The sequence below is a fragment of the Dipodomys spectabilis genome, unplaced genomic scaffold (assembly GCF_019054845.1).
Source record: "Dipodomys spectabilis isolate Male_0828 unplaced genomic scaffold, ASM1905484v1 ptg000583l, whole genome shotgun sequence".
NCBI lineage: Eukaryota > Metazoa > Chordata > Mammalia > Rodentia > Heteromyidae > Dipodomys > Dipodomys spectabilis.
Window position 1 is genome coordinate 2,688,005 of NW_024871260.1, and position 14,334 is coordinate 2,702,338.

Below are 14,334 nucleotides of genomic sequence, written 5' to 3' on the forward strand. Positions count from 1 at the left end.
TCAGTACTCCAGACTGGCCTTTGACTTAAATCGAACCTCCTAAATGCTTGCTGTTAAAAGCCTTTACCACCACACCTGATTCCTTTGATTTTTTTGATAAAAGTTACTGTTAGGTTTTTAAAAAGAGGTAGCCAAATAAGAATACCACCCACGCTGTATTCAGGTAAGGGATAGGTTTATTCAGTAGACCTGCTGGGACCAGGCAATGTTGGCACTCTACGTGGCTGGGAAAGGCCTGGGAAAGAGAGAGATCTGGGAAAGAGAGAGGAAAGAGCTAGAAAAGAGCTAGAAAAAAAGCAGAGAGAGCTAGAAAAGAGCAGAGAGAGAGCACAGAGAGAGAAGAGTGAGAGAGCAGAGAGAGCTAGAAAAGAACAGAGAGAGGAGAGAGAAGAAAGCTGAGAAAGAGCTAGAAAAGCAGAGAGAGCTTCTGGGCCTGGGCTAGGCCTTATCTAGGGTATGGGCAGAGAAATGTGTTTCCACATCAAAATCAGATGTGATCTCTTCCAGGTGTCCCAGTTGCCTAGGTAACGCAGATACTAGGTGGAGACTTTGCTGTGAGGAGGGTGGAGTCTGCTCTGCTCACCATCCAGGAACGGACCTTACATTTACAATAATTATGTATCATAGTAATTTTGAATTACATTTCTCTAATGACTTCTGCTCAAAAAGAATTAAACCAGAATAGCAGTGGTATTAAAGAACTTTGTAAACCCACTGGAAATTTTCAGGGCTTTAAGGAGAACATGTCTATTCAGAACTTTTGTCCACTTTTAATCAAGTTTCTTGTTAATATCATCTTTAATCTTTCAATACAAAATCAATAATTAATTCAAGGTATTAGAAAGTAACAATATTAAGCAACTCCTAACATTTTCAATTTTAAATAACATGATATTGCTTAATCATTTTCTGTTTATGCTTGAGACTATATAACTCACTTTAGTCAGACCTTTTACAAGGCTGTATGCATTTTATTTATTTCACATTGTTTGTTCTTTCCAAAGACTGCATGTCTAATTTCCTTGTTTTCTTTCAGTCTCAAGTAGTTCAAATTTCAAATGAAGAATAAATGGACAGAAGCAAACAAAAAATAATATAGTTCCCCTCATCTGATGATGCCTTTACAAGAATGAGGAAAATGTTCATCCAAGAACCTATGATAGGACATCGAAAAGAGAATCCATTCTTCTTGGTCTTTCTTAACTTTGCAATGTACCTTATATGATGTAAAACACAATATAATTCTCAGATACTTTTAAGTTTTATCAGTTTTGCACATTTTCATATGAACTTCACCTCAGTCTACAACATTCCTTCATTATTTTGTCCCTGATATTTTTACACTATCAAGACTTAAGATAACCAGTTTGATTTACAACATGAGAAATAATCCACCTGGCTTCTTTGGAAGAAGATTATGGTCAACAGATAATATTCTGTTTGCTCACTATATGCAATGGTTTCTGTAATACTTACAGCATTCTTTTTAGTATTTTTTAAAAACTGCTGGCTAAACTCAAAACTCATTCATGGAAGTTTATGTTAAGTATTTCACAAGTTTTATTTTCCTTAATTCTTAAGATATCATTTTCTATAATGCTAATGTTATTACCATTTTAGTGTTGGGAAAAATTTTAATTAAAGGCAGTAAGTGCATGGCCCAAATACACACTGTGAGGAAGAAAATGAGTCAAAGTTTCCAAAAGTCTTTCAGCAATACACAAAAGGTAGGTAAAATCTTTCCATTCTCTTACATTCTCAATTCAATATTCATATTGTCCAAGAAATAATACCATAGCAATTATTGCCCATGGTGATTGTTTTCTGTTACATGTTGTCTTCAACACAGACTGTGTTGGTGACATTGGGTTATCATGCACAGAGCTGAGCTAATAAGAGAGACAAATATATTCTGTCCCATTTTTCCAGGTTCCATTTTAAAAAGTACTAAACTTTTAAATATCATCACTTACTTTCTTAAGAATCCAAAAAAAGGAAAAAAATTTACAAATAATCACTCCAAAAGGCTTTAAAAGTAGGAGATGATAAAACAGGCCCCCATGAAGTAAACTTTCTTCTACTTTTAAAATTATTCTGAAAGCCTTGTGCTGGTTGGTCACACCTGTAATCCTAACTACTCGGCATATTTACTCAGGAGCCAGAGATCTGTGGATAACAGTGGAAGCCAATCAGGGCAAAATAAATTCATGAGATTATTTTTCAAAAATTTCAATGAGTTAGCAAAGAGCCAGGAATGGAGATGTAGCTCATATAGTAGCTCACCAATCTAGAGAGGAAAGGCCTAGCAAGACTTTGAAGCCCTTTTTTCAAACTGTGAGCACACCAACATACATGCAAGTGCATGAGAACATGTGCACGTGCACACACACACATTCATTCAAAGTACCTTCATATCAGTTTTTTGCATTAATTTCTTTGTTAGCCATATTGTATGAGTAAAATAAAGGAAATAAACTCTCCCATCGCAGAACATTTTCGTACTTTTTATTTTAAAAATACTGTACAGAGAGGTCACATTTACATGAGCAAGTAATGAGTACATTTCTTAACAAGGATTGTTACCTCCTCCTTTATTTTCCCTCTACCGTCCCTTCCCTCCCACCTCTACAAGTAAACTCCCCTCACCACTTCCCCTGCCTAAATTGTAAAGTTCATTTTTCACCATAGTGTCTTGTACATCTCATTGTTACAATGGGTCAACCTGAATCCCTATTTAAGCATTTTGTTTTTTTCCTTCCCCTCCCCAAATTAGAGGAGCGTATATACAAGAGGTGGGCACACCAAATTCAAACACAGTGAAAACAGGGGTTATAGCATGAGGGAGGAACATATAAAGATACAAAAAAAAATCACATAGTCTGTTATAAGTACGTTCGAAACAATAGCAAGAAAAGAAAAACACTTGTATTCCTATTTGGGGGTTCATTTCCCTTAACATCATCTTATCTGGTCATATGTGCATAGATTTTGACCTTTTCTGCTTATCCCAGACATATATTAGTTATTAAAATTTAGGGAAACCCTGGGACCTATGTTTCTTTGGACCTGGCTTACTTCACTTAATTTTTTTCCAAGTCTTTCCATTTTCTAACAAATTGGGCGATGCCATTCTTTCTTATGGAGGCATAGAATTTCATTGGTATAAATAGCACATTTTCTTGATCTATTTATCTGATGAGGGGCATCGGGGTTGATCCTATATCTTAGCTATCTTAAACAATGCTGCAATATATATAATTGTGCTGATAGTTTTAGTACCGTCTTGTTTGTGATATTTTGGGTAAATGCCCAAAAGTGGGATTGCTATGTCATAGAGGAGTTCTATGTGGAGTCTTTTGAGGAACCTCTATACTACTTTCCAAAGTGGTTGAACAAGTTTACACTCCCACCAAGAGTGCAGTACAGTTCCCTTGTGGCCACATCCCCTCCAGCATCAGTTGTTGTAAAAGTATGGAATGGTACAGGAATTTGCCTATCATCCTTGCGCAGGGGCCATTCAAATCTTCTCTGTATCGTTCCAGTGTTAGAGTACGTGATGCTGAATGGAGCATAGAACATGTTTTATATATAAAGTGTAATTGATTTTCTTAAACTAGACAATTCAACAAACAGTAAGTATAAAAGAATTTTCATGAAATTTTAGAGCCATGTACTTCTTACATAAGCACACATTTAAGAATAAAGCCAAGATTGACAAGTCAAAAACAAAATAATTCCAGATATTTGTTGTTCAAGAGATGTGTAGGAGGAGGAATTCAATTATTCTATACAAGGCTTCTGTCATAATGAACACTGCAGCAAGTGTTAAGTTTTGTTAAAAGTTTTAATGGTTTAAATATATTTAATTTTGGGAATTTGCTTATATATGCTAAAACTAGGACTGTTTGGCAGGTCATAAAACTTATTGATAAAGTATTTAAGATTTATGGTAACAGACATATGCTACTATATATTTCAGAGTTTATAGAAACATTACTAATGAGAAGTTGCCAAGTCTTTGTGTAAAGGAGCAGAATAAAGAGTTTAGACTTTGTTAATTACACAGTTTCTGTTAAAACTATAGGGCTTCCTTATTTTATTTTATGTTTTTTAATTTTTGGGGGGTCTGGTCGTGGGACCTGAACTCTGGGCCTGGGCGCTGTCCCTTAGCTCTTCAGCTCAAGGCTAGCGCACTACCACTTGAGCCACAGCGCCACTTCCAGCTTTTTTCTTTTTGCTTATGTGGTGTTGAGGAATCGAACCCAGGGCTTCATGCATGCAAGGCAGCTCTACCACTGAGCTACCTTCCCAGCCCCTAGTTTCCTTATTTTATATGTTAGCAAGGAACAAATGATGATATAAGCCATATACAAATGATTAGATGAGCTATAAATAGTAATCTTAGTGGGTAACTTTAAAGATTACTCATAATCTAAAAACCTCTTGTTGAATATCATAATCTTAGCCCGTTTTAAATGTACAGGAATATGAGAAAATAGTAAAATCTAATAGGTAGTACCCTTCAAATACTGAAAACACTGATAATTATTTTAGTTTTTATTTTAATCATTAATATATTTTTATTGGTTTTCCTTATTTGTAGCATTGTTTTCCTTGTAATATAATACAACTTTTTGAAAGTCTTCAGTAGGAGGTACTCTGAGAAGGTTACTGGGATGGCCAAATCATTTTTTATAGGGCATGTGAATTTACAAAGAGGAAAATTAAGAACAAAATATTTATTTAAAAAATGATTAAGTAGAGTCTGAATCAGGAGTGTTGATAAATGTCCACACCTAAAATCTTAGCCCTAGGCTGAAGCAGTGATATTACAGAGTTGAGGCCACAAAAGTGAGAGACTGTGTTTTGTTTTGTTAAATATTTTGATTTTTCTGGCCATGGGGCTTGAACTCTGGATCCTAGGTGCTCTCCCTCAGCTCCAGGCTAGTGCTACCACTTGAGCCACAACACACTTCTATCTTTTTCTGCTTATGTCATGCTGAGGAATCAAACCCAGGGCCTCCTGCAGGCAAGGCAGGCACTCTACCACTGAGCCACCTTCCCAGCACCTGAGAGACTGTGTTTGAAAAATCATCTAAACAATATTTGCTTTCTTCTTTGGGTTATATAATGAAATACATTAATATCTTTTTATGTCTTTGTGAATTGTCATACTTCTAAATTTATACTAACTTCAGCCACTTTATCTTTTTCAAAGTGATGAAATATTTCTGAGAGTTGGCTTCTGTGAAGATTGTTTTTGCATTTATAATTTCTTCTGAGTCATTTTTATTTTTATCAAAATAACTTTATATTTCATCTTGATGGGTTATCATACATCAAATAACTCCAAAAGTACATGTAGAGTCTAAAGATAGCAGTATGAATATTCTCATACAGCTCTTGTTTATCTGTTATGCACTTTCAGTATTGTGATATTTCTCTTTCTGTTTCACTCTCTTATTTTCACTCTTTTTCTTTCATGCTCCATGTCTGGTACTTAGAATTTCTGTTGGTCTAATATTATACTCCAGAATCCACTGGTGATGTGGAAACATGATAGCGACCATCAGTTACCCTTGCATTCTTTCAGAGTTATAACAGTGATGTGATGTTATTCTTAGCTATGATAAATAATGCTGCAATAAACATAGTTGTGCTGGTAGCTTTAGGGTGGTCTTGTTTGTAAACATTTGGGTAAATGCCCAAAAGTGGGATTGCTGGGTCGTAGGGGAGCTCTATGTGAAGTCTTTTGAGGAACTTCCATACTGCTTTCCAAAGTGGATGAACAAGTTTACACTCCCACCAACAATGCAGTAAGGTTCCCTTCTGTCCACATCCCCTCCTGCATCTGTTGTTGTTAGAGTTCTTGATTTTTGCCATTCTAATTGGGGTGAGGTGGTATCTCAATGTTGTTTTGATTTGCATTTCTTTTATGGCTAGGGAGGTTGTATCTATTGGCCATCCTTCTTTCTTCTTCAGAGAAGTTTCTCCTTAAGTCTTTAGCCCACTTATTTATTGGGCAGTTGTTTCTTGGAGGATTTATTGTTGGGGGATTTATTTTTTTTGAGTTCCAAGTATATTTTAGATATGAAACCCTTGTCCGTTGTATGGCTAGTGAAGATCTTCTCCCAATCCGTGGGCTTTCTATTGATCTTGGTAGCTATGTCCTTTGCCATGCAGAAGCTCTGCAACTTCATGCAATCCCATTTGTCCAACCTTTCTTTGATTTGTTGTGTTTCCGGGTCTCTAGTAAGAAAATTTCCCATGCTCCTGGATTGGAAAGATTTAACATCATGAAAATGGCAATACGTCCCAAGTCTATCTACAAATTCAATGCGATACCTATCAAAATTCCAAAGTCATTCTTCAAGGAAATAGAAGAGGCAATCCAAAAATTCACATGGAACAATAAAAGACCCCGAATAGCAACAACACTCCTCAACGGAAAGAACACTGCTGGAGGAATATCAACACCAAATTTCAAACTCTCTTGGTCCTGGCCCAAGAACAGACCTCAGGACCAATGGAATAGAATTGAAAACCCAGAAATGAACCTACAGACTTATAGCCATCTAATCTTTGATAAGGGAGCTAAAAAATTAGAATGGAAGAAAGACAGCCTCTTCAATAAATGGTGCTGGCAAAATTGGTTAACTACTTGTAGAAAACTACAGCTAGATCCTTATATATCACACTGCACCAGAATCAACTCCAAATGGATCAAAGACCTCAAAGTCAAAGCAGACACTCTGAAAACAATACAGGACGGCATAGGAGAAACCCTAGGTCTCCTTGGCGCAGGCCGAAATTTTCTTATTCTTTCCTATTCTAAATGACAAAACAACAGAGCTAGGAATCCCTTTTCACTTTTAGAACTATTAAAAATTTTATCTCATAGGAATCATTGAGACAATAGGATACTTTTAACCTCTGACCTAAAAGTTCTTTTTCTTTTACAGAAAACCTTTTTCTTTTATTATCAATGAATACATGTAATGAAAACAATGCTATCCTATGGAAAGTAGGCCGAAGATATTCAGGGATGAAAAACAAGGTTAATGGGGGAAGTGAGTACAAAAGATGCCTATCATACAACAAAGATCCTCAGAGCAGTTTATCATGTACACTTTGTGAGAATGACAATAGGCTGGGAACTATAGATTAAATCACTGAACAACTGATATATATGCTAATATATTTATATATGTATGTTTATTTGTATATGAATATATGTGTGTATATTCCCTTATATATGTAGACATGCATGTTACTATACACACAAATACACACATACATATAAATATGTATACATGCACACATAGAGAAAGTCACATAGTTACAGACAACACAAGTTTCACTAGTTGTTGAATATGCCTTAGACAGAATGCTTGGAACCAAATATGTCGAAGAAATATTTATCTCTAAAAGTTCTTTTACCACTCCTCTTATCTCTTAAAATGGTTTTGACAGATTTGATCTGCAAAATGCAGTACAAGTTTTAGCAAGTCACTCAAAAATATCAGTAAGTAAACCTCATATGGCATCTCCCTGCTCCCCAGGGAATGCTTGTTCTTGTAGACACTCTCAACAACCAAAGTAGCCGGAAAATACCCTGGTACAGAATAAAGTTATAAGGCTTTAAATGACATTCTTTCTTGAGCTTTTTTTCCAACAGCCAGCATCAATTGCTAAGCAGAAGAGTGAGTCCTCAGAAGATGGGAGCTCAGCTCAACATTTCACCAACCCATTTGAAAAGTCCTATGTGAGGAATGCTTACTGAGGTCTTGCTGATTTCCTAGCTAAGAAAATAAGAAAAATAGAAAGTATTTTAATGCATTAAAATTTGAGAATAATTTGTAACCTGTCAATAAATGTGTAAAACACAATTATACCAAAGTGAAAAAAAAAATGATGTGCATGTGATTTATGTGCTCTTGGACTTGGCGAGTGATTTTAGGTGTTTCTACACGAGTAGAATCAGCATAAATCAAGCCAGCATTTCTTCATTTAAGATACAAGGAAAGGATACAGGTTGACCCCTTGTAACAATGAGATGTACAAGACATTCCATCAGATGGGGGGGTGGAAGAAAGTGTTGGGGGGGTTAGGAGGGAAGGGATGGTATGGGACAATCCAAGGAAGGGGTAATAATAGTAAGAAATGTACTCATTACCTTATTTATGTAACTGTAAACCCTGTACCCAGGACATTTACAATAAAAATATGTATTAAAAAGAAACAAGGAAAATTTCTGTATTTATAGGAAGTTGTATTTGTCACACAATATCAGTAAGGTATTGGTTTTAGAACCACAGGCATATTAAAATTTTTGATGCTCAAATGCTCTACATGAACATAGTATATTATTTACATTAGAATCTGCCCACAACCTAGTGCAGTGTAAATGCTATGAAAATTTTTACTACATTCTATGTTTGTAATGAAAAATAAAATCATATGCACTATCAATTCATACAATTTTTTCAGATAATTTTTTATTGTGTAAATATCGTAAACAGTGGGTCCAATTACATGTGCGAGGAAATGAGTATATTTCTCATCAAGCTTTTTTGCCTCCTCCTTTGTTTCCCCTTCCCATCCCTTCCCATCTCACCCTCCACTCCCCCTCCCCTTTAATTTCCACCAGCCAAAGTTGTAAAGTTCGTTTTTCGACACAAATCTTGTACATCTCATTGCTACAATGGGTCCACCTGTATCCGTATTTAAACAATTTGTTTTTCCCTTCCCCTCCACAAATTATACCAACATAAAATACAGTGAAAGCAGGGGTTATACCTTGTGGAATGGACATACAAAGCTAGAAAGAAATTATCTTATAAATATGTTAGAAACAATCATAAGAAAGAAAAAAAAATTTGAATCCTTACTTTGGGGTACATTTCGCCAAACATCGACTTATCTGAACGTTTCTGCTTGTCTCAGACATATACTAGGGATTGCAAGTAAGGGAAACCAAGGGAACTATGTTTCTTTGGGTCTGGATTACTTCACCTAATATACTTTTTCCAATTCTTTCTATTTCCTAACAAATGTGGCAATGTCATTCTTTCTGATGGAGGCATAGAATTCCATTGGGTATATAGACCACATTTTCTTGATCCATTCATCTACTGAAGGGTATCTTGTTTGGTTCAATATCTTAGCTATGGTAAATAATGCTGCAATAAACATAGTTATGATAGTAGCTTTAGTATGGTTTTGTTTGTGATCACTTGGGTGAATGCCCAAAAGTTGGATGGCTGGGTCATTGGAGAGCTCTATGTAAAGTCTTTGAGAAACCTCCATACTAATTTCCAAAGTGGCTGAACAAGTTTACACTCCCACCAACAATGCAGTAAGGTTCCCTTCTGTCCTCATCCCTTCCAGCATCTGTTGTTATTAGAGATCTTGATTATAGCCATTGTATCTGGGGTGAGGAGGTATCACAATGTGGTTTTGATTTGCATTTCTTTTCTGGCTAAGGAGGTTGAACATTTCTTCATGTGTCTACTGGCCATCCTTCTTTCTTATTCACAGAAGTTTCTCTTTAAGTTTTTAGTCCACTTATTTATTGGGAAGTTGTTTCTTTGAGGATTTGTTGTTGGGCGATTTAATTTTTGAGACCCAGGTATACTTTCGATATGAGGCCCTTGTTCTTTGTATGGATAGTGAAGATCTCCCAAACCATGGGCTTTCTATTGAACTTGCTAGCTATGTATTTGCCATGCAGAAGTTCTGCAATTTAATGCAATCCCATTTGTCCATCCTTTCTTTGATTTGTTCTGTTTCTGGGTCTCTTTAAAGAAAATATTGGTCTGTGCAAAGGAGACCTAGGGTTTCTCTTACTCCATCCTTTAAAGTTTTCAGAGTGTCTGATTTAACTCTGAGGTATTTGATCAATTTGGAGATGATTCTGGTGCAGTGTGACATATAAGGATCTAGATTTCATTTTCTACAAGTAATTTACCAATTTTGCAAGCACCATTTACTGAAGAGGCTGTCTTTCTTCCATTCTCTTTTTTTATCTCCCTTATCGAAGAATAGATGGCTATAGGTCTGTGGGTTCATTTCTGGGTTTTCAATTCTATTCCGTTGGTCCTGAGTTCTGTTCTTGTGCCAGTACCAAGCTGTTTTGATTAGTATAGCTTTGTAGTACAGTTTGAAATTTGGTATTGATATTCCTCCAGCACTGTTCTTTCTGTTAAGGATTGTTTTTGCTATTTGGGTCCTTCAATTGTTCCGTATGAATTTTTGCATTGCGTCTTCTATTTCCTTGAAGCATGTGGTAGGAATATCGTTAGATATTGCATTGAATTAGTAGATAGCCTTGGGAGGTATTGCCATTTTCACGATGTTAATCCTTCCAACCCAGGAACATGGGAGATTTTTTCCACTTTCGAATTTAGGTTTTGATTTCCTTTTTCAATTTTTTAAAGTTTTCATCACAAGGATCCTTAGCTTCTTCAGTTAAGTTAATTCCTAGGTATTTTATTGTTGTGGGGCTATTAGAAATGGAGTTGCTTTCCTGATTTCAGCCACACTTTACTCATTGTTGCCATAGAGAAAAGCCATTGATTTTTGAGGGTTAATTTTATACCCTGTTACTTTGCCAAAGTTTAGAATCAGCTTGAGTCACTTGGGAGTGGAGACTGTAGTATTCATTAACACAAGCTAATGTCATCTGCAAAGAGGAAGAGTTTTATTTCATCTTTCCCTATTTGGATCATTTTTATATTTGCCTCTTTTCTTATTGCTGTAGCTAGTCATTCTAATACTAAATTGAAGAGAAGTGGAGAGAGTGGTCATCCTTGTCTTTTTCCTGAGTTAAGAGTAAATGGCTTTAGTTTTTTACCATTAAGTTTTATGCTGGCTGTAGGTTTTTGTCATATACAGCCTTTATTGTATTGAGGAATGTTCTCTGGATTCCTAATGTGTGTTCATTTTTGTTGAATATCATGAACATTTTAATTTCCTTTCACATCTCTTCCACGACCCACTGGTGATTCAACAGTGTGTTATTCAGCCTCCATGTGTTACAGGACTTTTTTTGGTAGCTTTTGGTGTGGAGTTCTAATTTTATTCCCTTGTGTTCTTAATTTAGACAAGTTTGTTTTGTTACCTAAAATATGGTCTATTTTGGAAAATGTTCCATGTACTGCTGAGAAAAACATGTATTCTGATGCTGCTGGTTGAAATACTCAGTAGATGTCTGTTAAAACTAGTTGATCTATGCTTTTGTTTAGATGTGCAGTTTCTCTATTGAGTTTTTGACGAGTTGATCTATCTATTGGTGATAGTAGTGTGTTAAATCCCCCAACACTTAATGTCTTTGTATCTATGTGATCGTTGAGAGAAAGTAGTGTTTCTTGCATAAATTTGTGTTCCCATTGTTTGGCGAATAGATATTCAGAATTGTAATATCCTCCTGAAAGAGAAATTCCTCAATTAGTATATAACAAACTTTTTTTTTATCTCTTTTGACTAATTTTAAGTTGAAGTCAATTTTTTCAGATATTAGGATTGTAACTCCCGCCTGTTATTGGGGCCATTTGCTTGGTAGATTTTTTGTTTCTTTTGTTTGGATTTGTTTTATTATGAAAATATCATACAGAGGGTTTACAATTACATGGGCAAGATAGTGAGTAAATTTCTTATCAAGCATTGTTGCCTCCTCTTTGTTTCCCCATAACATCCCTTCCCATTTCCACACCCCCACTCCCACAGCTCCCTACCACCCTACCCCCAACCATCCACCCCCACACCACCGAAGTTGTAAAGTACATTTATAAATATAATGTCTTGTACATCTTATAGTTGTAATGGGTCCACTTGTAAGCCTATTTAAACAGTTTGTTTTTTTCGTTTCCCTCCACAAAATATATCAACACCAAATACAGTGAAAGCAGGGCTTATACTCTGGGGGAGATACATACAAAGCAACAAAGAAATCATCTTAGAAACATCTTAGAAACAATCACAGGAAATTAAAAATATTGAATCCTTAACATGTGGTTCATTTCACCTAACATCAACTTTTCTGACAGTTTCTGTTTTTCTCAGACATATACTAGTTATTGCAAATAAGGGAAACCATGGGACCTATATTTGTTTAGGCCTGGCTTACTTCACTTAATATAATTTTTCCAAGTCATTGCATTTCCTCACAAATGGGTCAACGCTATTCTTTCTGATGGAGGCATAGTATTCCACTGTGTATGTATACCACATTTTCTTGATCCATTCATCTACTGAGGAGCATCAGGGTTGGTTCCATATCCTAGCTATGGTAAATAATGCTGCAATAAACATAGTTGTGCTGGTAGCTTTAGTATGGTCTTGTTGGTGGTTAAAAGCCCAAAAGTGGGATAGCCGGGTCACAGGTGAGTTCTATGTGGAGTCTTTTGAGGAATCTCCATAGCATTTTCCAAAGTAGTTGAACAAGTTTACACTCCCAAAAACATTGCAGTAATTTTCTGTTCTATTCAAATCCCCTCCAGCATTTTCAAAACTTTGGCAAAATAACAAGATATAAAATTAAACCTCAAAAATCAATGTTTTTTTCTGTATGCCAATAATGAGAAAAGTAGCTGAAATCAGGAAAGCAACTCCATTTGTAATAACCCCACAAAAAATAAAATGCCTAGGAATTAAAGTAACCAAAGAAGTGAAGGGCCTCTATGATGAAAACTTTAAAAATCTGAAAAAAGAAATGAAAATGGATATTAGAAAGTGGGAAAAACCTCCCATGCGCTTTGAATGGAAAGATCAACCTCGTAAAAATGGCAATACTCTTCAAGGCTATCTACAAATTCAATGCGATACCTATAAATATTCCAATCTCATTCTTCAAGAAAAGGGTAGAGGCAATCCAAAAATGCGTATGTAACAATTAAAGACCCCAAATAGCAAAAAACAATCCTTAACAGAAGGAACAGCACTGGAGGAATATCAGTAGCAAAGTATGAACCCTACTACAAAGCTATAGTAATCAAAACAGCTTGGTACTGGCACAAGAACAGACCTCAGGACTAATGGAATGGAATTGAAAACCCAGAAATGAACCCACAGACCTATAGCCATCTAACCTTCTACAAGGGAGATAAAAAAAGAGAATGGAAGAAAGACAGCCTCTTCAGTAAATGGTGTGGCAAAATTGGTTAATCACTTGTAAAAAACTAAAGCTAGATCGTTATATATCACCCTGACCAGAATCAACTCCAAATGGATCAAAGACCTCGGAGTCAAGCAGATACTCTGAAAACATTACAGGATGGAACAGGAGAAAGCCTAGGTCTCCTTGGCACAGGCTGAAATTTTCTTAATAGAGACCCAGAAACACAACAAATCAATGAAAAGTTGGACAAACTGGATTGCATGAAATTGCAGAGCTTCTTCTCTGCAATGGATATAGATAGCAAGTTCAATAGAAAGCCCACGAATTGAGAGAAGATATTTACTATCCATACAATGAACAAGGGTCTCATATCTAAAATATACCTGGAACTCAAAAAATTAAATCCTCAAAGAAACAACTTGCCAATAAATAAGTGGGAGAAATACTTAAAGAGAAACTTCTCTGAAGAGGAAAGAAGGATAACCAGTAGACACATGAAGGAATGCTCAATCTAGCCATAAAAGAAATGCAAATCAATGTTCACAAATAAAATTAAATTAAATTAAAAAAAAAAAACATTGTGATACCACCTCATCACAATGAGAATGCTTGTTACATTTTGTTCTAGTCTTTCACTTTCAAAGTATGTTTGTTTTTATGGGCATGGTGTGACTCCTGAAGGTAGCAGATAGAATAATCTTGCTTTGTAATACAACTACATAAGCTATGTCGCATAATTGGAGAGTTAAGCCCATTAATGTTGAAAGATATGACTGAGAGGTTTTTGGGAGTTCCTGCCATATTATCCAACTTCTTGGGTGCTGGGGCAACTGGGTATTTATGGTTCTTGGATTCTCACTTTTTGTGCGGTTTCTTTGCTCTTATTTCTATGTGAGGAAATCTTTAAGTATCTTTTGTAGGGCTGCCTTGGTGGAGATATATTATTTCAGCTTTTCTTTGCTATGGAAAATTATTATTTGACCTTCGGTTATGAAGGAGAGTATAGCTGGGTACAGTATCTTGATAGTTGTTTGTCTTTAGGGCATGGCATACATCATTTCAGGCTCTTCTTGCTTTAATTGTCTCTGCTGACAAATCAGAGATTATTCTAATTGGTTTCCTTTTATAAGTGGTTGATCTTTTCTCCTTGACAGCTTTAAGGATCTTTTCCTTGGTCTGAATTGATCCTCTGCAGATTTTAATGTCATGGTGGCATG

The 14,334-nt window shown here is 35.8% G+C and overlaps 1 non-coding gene across 1 annotated transcript; it reads right to left on the bottom strand.

The window, feature by feature from the left end:
* Window positions 1–3,465: 3,465 nt before the first annotated feature.
* Window positions 3,466–3,572, bottom strand: LOC122100535. Its single transcript, XR_006146193.1, has one exon. It is a non-coding gene; the product is annotated as a U6 spliceosomal RNA (small nuclear RNA).
* Window positions 3,573–14,334: the final 10,762 nt, after the last annotated feature.